The sequence below is a fragment of the Gracilinanus agilis genome, chromosome 5, assembly GCF_016433145.1.
Source record: "Gracilinanus agilis isolate LMUSP501 chromosome 5, AgileGrace, whole genome shotgun sequence".
Taxonomy (NCBI): domain Eukaryota; kingdom Metazoa; phylum Chordata; class Mammalia; order Didelphimorphia; family Didelphidae; genus Gracilinanus; species Gracilinanus agilis.
In genome coordinates, this window is record NC_058134.1 from 176,481,703 (window position 1) to 176,487,900 (window position 6,198).

Genomic DNA, 6,198 nt, shown 5'->3' on the forward strand with positions numbered 1-6,198 from the left:
CAGAGTGAAATGAACAGAACCAGGAGAACATTGTACACAAAAAGTAAAACATTGAGGAATAATCCAATGTAATGGACTTTGCTACTAGTAGCAATGCAACAAGCCAGGACAATACTGAAGGGTTTATGTAAAAGAATGCTATCCACATTGAGAGAAAGAACTATGGGAGTAAAAATGAAAACAAAACATATATCATCATTTATCACATGTATATATGAGTATGTGATGTAGGGTTTAGGCTTTTAAAAAATAGCTCTATAGCAAAAAAGAATAATATAGAAATAGTATCAAGTGATAACATTTTTACAATCCAGTGAAATTGCTTTTTGGCTCTGGGAGGGTGGAGGGAAGAGGGGAGTGAAAGAAAATGAACCATGTTAACATGGAAAAATATTTAAAAATTAAATAAAAATAATATTTTTTAAAAAAGAAAAAATGAGTAGGATGATTTCTGAAAAAGATGGAAAGACTTAAATGAACTGATGCAGAGTGAAATAAACAGAACCAGGAGAACATTGTAATAAATGTTGGAAGGGTTGTACAACAATATTGTAGGATAATCAACTGTGGAATCTAGCTACTCTCAGCAATATAATAATCTAAGCAATTAAGAAGGACTTATGACAAAGAATGTTCATCTCTAGACAAAGTACTATTGGAGTCAGAATGCAGGTCAAAACAAAAAGTTTTCACATTAGTTTATTCATGTTTTTATTGAGAGATTTTAGTTTTATGTTAAGTATTATAACAATGATAATAAGGAAATGTGTTTTGCATGATCATGTATGTATAACCCAGATCAAATTGTTCATCATATCCAGGAAGGAGGAAGGAAAGGAGGTAGGAAGGAAATTTGGATCTTAGAATTTCAGAAAACATTTCTAAAGACACTATTATATCATCTTCAACAGTTTGGGGGAAATAGAATATCTATAAATAAAGGAAAAGAAATTCATTTCAGGAGACAGGCTCAGTGAATGAGTGGATGTGTAAGCCTTTCTGTTATTAAACTGTTAACTTCCTTCACCTCCTTAGTATTAAAACAAATAGTTGTCAAATCTCAGAGTTAAAAGGGGCCTCAGATAGAAGTGATCTAGCAGTATTAACGAAGTATTAATTCTTACTACAAAACCCTTTACTTATCCAATTCTACTTATAAACTTCCATTGAAGCAGGCCATTTCACATTGGGATAACTGATTATTAGGAAGCCTTTCCTCATATTTGGCTGACATCTGTCTTTCTGGACCTTCCAATAAAGTAGAAAGAAATCTGAATCATTCATCCACATACCTGACAAATACTGAAAGGCAGCTAACATAAACCCCGCCCTAAACCCTCTTTTTAATAGACTAAGTTAAGCATCTTGGGGTTCTTTAATTCTTATATGACGTAATTATCCTTTCTCATATATTTGTCCTCTAAAGTGAATGAAAAAGCATTAATTAAGAACTTAGTATGTGGAAAGCATTCAATTTTCTCTGTATTATTCATGCAAAATGCCACACAGAAATGGACATGATAATGCATTTGAAGTGTGATAAGGATGAGAGAGAAATTCTCACCTCCTTCATTTTGTACTTTATGTCCCTAATATTGTGTTAGCTTTGTATTTCCTCAGTTATTATATTATTGATTCATTGACCTTGTGTTTTGGAGTGAAGAGAAAGTTGTTTACTTAATGTGGTGGAAAAATTTTTTGCAATAAGTTTTGGTAGAGGTTAATGACCTATTTTGAGAGGTAGGATGATGCAATATTTTGGACTATGTACTTAGAGTCAGGAAGGTTCAAACCCTTCCTTAGAAACTTTATAGCTATTTGATCTAGGACAAGTTATTAACTGTTTAGTGCTCAGTTTCCTCATTTGTATAAAGGTATTCCAAGGTACTTCCAGGTGTAAATCATTGACCCTATGATTTTATGAGATATATCCAGAGTAAAAGAGGCTCACTATACTTCCTATCTTAGGGTCTGGAGAATCACTACTTGAAAATAGTTGGAAACATGATAGTGAAGAGTCCTTTCAGGTACAGGGAAGGTACATTTTATCTGTAGAAGTATAGGCACTAGATGATCTCTGAGGCCTCTTCCAATTCTCTCCAATGTACTTTCATAGTTACCTTGGAATATACTAAGTGCCCTTTAACATCATCTTTGTCATACTCTTCTTAATTTATGTAAAATATATTCATATAAAGTTCATTATTGAAACATTGAAAAAAGGAATATTTTTCTCTCCCCACACCAGCCCCTTAGTTCATTTTTCATGATAGGGTTATAATCAATGCTATGTGGTACAAACAGCCTTCTCTGATACATAAGCACTATAATATGTCTATGGGGAAATATCATTTAATTACAAAGAATTTTGCATTTCATTCTAAGTTTTCAGAAATACAATTTTTTTACATATTAATAGATTTGTTTGCGTCTGGTTTGCTGGTGATGGATTAATCTCATTCTGATCAAATTGGAAAATAACCAGAATATTTTCTTTGAAATTTCCATTAACTTCAGTGTCTTGTGTTGTGTTTTTTTTTTTCAGGAGGAGTTCAGTGACAATATTTAGGTCCTAGAAGAACAACTTATAATTAATTACTGTACTATAATTTTTATTGCTATTCATTGAGTACAGTCACAAAAGATATTCTACAGCAAAACAAAAAATAAGTAAAATCTTAACCCAATACATTTACTATATATGTTTGACAGGCAGCAAGAAAGAAACAGAGGGGTTAGAAAAGAATATCTTTAGGGAAAGTGAGGAGGTCAATCGACTGGGATTCATTCAATCTGATGTTGTTCTTCCCAGCTGGACTGAAAGAAGGCTTTTCTAAAGCATAAATTAATAGTTTTTTGAGGTTTCAAACTCAGTCCCAATGAGTATACAGAGCAATGACCCAAACCAGATGTGGTTAAACTAGTGGTGAGGTCTCTCTCTTTCACAGAGAGAAGAAATGCAATCTCCCTACAAAGGTTGAAGAATCTAAAGCAAATGGAGGTCAAGAAGAATTTCAGTGCCAACGTTGTTCAAATGTTAATGCAACTAGCTGGAGTATATGACTTACTAACAAAGGTCCTATAGTAAAATTTTTCCTTTCTGAAGCCTAATGCAGTGCAGTAGGATGAGAACAGAATTAAAAAATGAAAAATAAAATGTGAAAGTCTTAACCCTGAGCCAAGATGAACAAATGAACCTTGTAGGAGATCCTAATGTAACTTCAAATAGAAATGAACCAGCTTAATGGAGGAGGTTGGACTACTCCACACATATGGTAAGCTGTATTATTTTTAGCAACATTCTTTTTGTGATCAATATATTCCTGCTTTATCATTGAATTTGCAACTGTATACATTTGTTATGAAACTTTGTCAGAATCCAAAATACTGTGCTATTTGATCTGTGTTCACAGTTCATGTTACAAGCATGCATTATAAAGTATTCATTAACTCCTTCATTTATATTCACTCTAGTATTCACTTTGAGGTATTTTTGTTCTTTTTTTTTTTTCTTTTGGACAGTGGTTGTTGAAATCTGAATGTTTCTAACTTACCCATGTTGGTCTGCTTTCCTTAATATTTCCTAAATGAATATCTGTGTGGGCTCCTTATCATTGATGCTAAAACCACCACTACCACCACTGAATAATTTCTAGTAGTTAGAATTCTTCTAAGTATCTTAATAATGATATAGCTCCAGTTACATATATCATCTTCCCATATACAATGTAAATACTTTAACTGTATTGAAACCCTTATAGTTTTTCTTTCATATTTTTTTGTTTCTGTTTTGATGTGACTCTTTTATTTGAAAATCAAATTTTCTTTTTTGTTCTGGTCTTTTCATCATGAATGCTTGAAATCCTTTATCTCATTAAATATAATTTTTTAAGGACTATACTCAGTTTTGCCAACTAGATTATTTCTGGTTGTAAACCTAGTTCTTTTGACTTTCAGAATATTATATTCTGTGCTCTCTGTACCTTTAAAATGATACCTCCTAAATGTAGTTAAACCCTAACCATGCTTCAATGATATTTGAATGTTTTCTTTTTGATTGTTTAAAATATTTTCTTTTTGACCTGGGAGCTCTATAATTTTACTATATTATTTTGGGGAGCTTTAATTTTGAGTTCCTTCTGGTATTGATCAGTGGATTCATTCAATTCATATTTTACCTCTTATTCTAGAATATTGGGGTATGATAAGTTCCTGAAATATAAGTTGTAAATTCTTTTTTTGATTATGAATTTCAGATAGTCTAATGATTTTAAATGGTCTCTCCTCAATCTAATATCTATTTAAGTTGCTTTATCCAATGAGATATTTCACATTGTCTTTTTTTTAATATTCTTTTGAATTTATATTTTCTTGATTTCTCATAGCATTTTGCTTTTACAAATCTAATTTTTAAGGATTTATTTTCATCAGTAAATTTCTTACTTCCTTTTTCTTTTAAACAATGATATTTTAGGTATCATTTTCTTTAGTAATTTCTGTGTTGCTTTTACTAAAATGTTAATGGTCTTTTCATAATTGTCCACCCTTTCTATCATTTCTTTATTCTAATTACCATCTTCAATTCTTATTAGATTTTGAAAATCATTTTAGCTCTTATGAGAATTTTTGTTTTACTTGTGACAAATTATCATTTTTCTTTTAGATTTTGATTATAGCTATTTTGACATCATTGCTTTTTGAGTTTGTGTCTTCCTTGTTACCATAGTAGCTTTAAATACTCAGGATTTATTATTGTTTTCCATTTTTCTAGGCTACTTCTTGACTTCATAAAGTTAGACTCTGTTCCCAGGATAAGACTTGGGATACAGGCACTTCCCAAGCTTCATGCTTTTTTGTTCTGCTGTTTTCAGAGCTAGCTTAGGGGTTGGAAACTTTGAGTAATTGAAAAGGAGATGTGATTTGGGGAGATGTGTAGTCACTGCTCTATAGTACAAATTGTTGTCTTTATCCAAGTGGCAAAAAGAATTTCCATAACAAATTGCTTTTAACTAAATCATTACTTTTAAACTATTGAAAATCCAGTGATAAAATTAACTATTCCTTCTGGAAGATCTCAAATTATATTATTACAGTAGAAAATACAGGAGGTAAAAGATGAATGAAAAGACTAATGCAATATTAGATTCAAATCTATTGCTCTTGTAGCTATTTATAACAAGGTTTTAAAAACTAAACCCCAAAATTTTCAGTAACAGAAAACAGATAAAGTAAATTTGCCATGAAAGCCCTTATATTATCCTTGAGACAGGGAGGTGGGAAGATGTCAAAATCAAAAGGACACAAGAGACATGAAATTTATCTACAACTCCTGTTTGATTTATTGAACATGTAGTGTCACAATTCAGTCATTGCCCTCTGCTTCAGACTCAGATTGTTCATCTGAATTCCTGAGCCTCATAACAAATTTTTTCTTTGCTCAAGAAAGACACTTTCCCCCTTTGCAACATGTGCATCTTTATGGCACTTCAAAATGGGCTCATCACTCAGACTGAAGTTTTATAAAAAAGTGCTGTGATTTTCTGGGAGGCTTTCTTGAAGTGAATGTTGTCATAACAGTACTCCTGAATGTTCATTAAAAAGAGTCAGCTAAAACTGGCCTTGAGTAGTAAAGATATCAAATAAGAGAGCGACATTGCTTCAAATGCTTCATGGCTTGCTCTGCCACCAACTCTTCCTTTTTTTTCCATTCCATTGTGCTCATTACACTTAACCAGACTATGCCAAGAAAGATCTGCTCTAGGATATTGATTTTATTTATCTCCTCCTTCACCTACAAAATTATATCCTTAAATGGATCACCATGGGATATTTGTTCTTTTTTTGTCTTTTTTTCTTTTTAATAACAAATTTCCACCTAAATTTTCTGAAATTATATGATCCATATCGTCTCCTTCCCTTATTCCCTTCCCATTCCAGAAGCTGACAAGCAATTCAATCTGGGTTATACATGTTTTATCTCATGAAACAAATTTCCATATTATTCTAATTATTTTGTAAGAGAATAATCTGGTAAAACATAACGCCCAAATATATACCCAAATAGATAAGTGATAAATCATTTGTATTCCTACTCCAACAGTTCTTTCTCTGGAGGTGGATAGTGTTCTTTTAAAGAAGTCCCTCAGAATTGTCCTGGATTATTGTATTGTTGTTAGGAGCAGTCTATCACATTTAATT

At 31.8% G+C, this 6,198-nt stretch overlaps 1 pseudogene; it reads right to left on the reverse strand.

Annotated features, from left to right (window-relative positions):
• Window positions 1–5,362: 5,362 nt before the first annotated feature.
• On the reverse strand, window positions 5,363–5,851 carry LOC123250372 (annotated as a pseudogene).
• Window positions 5,852–6,198: the final 347 nt, after the last annotated feature.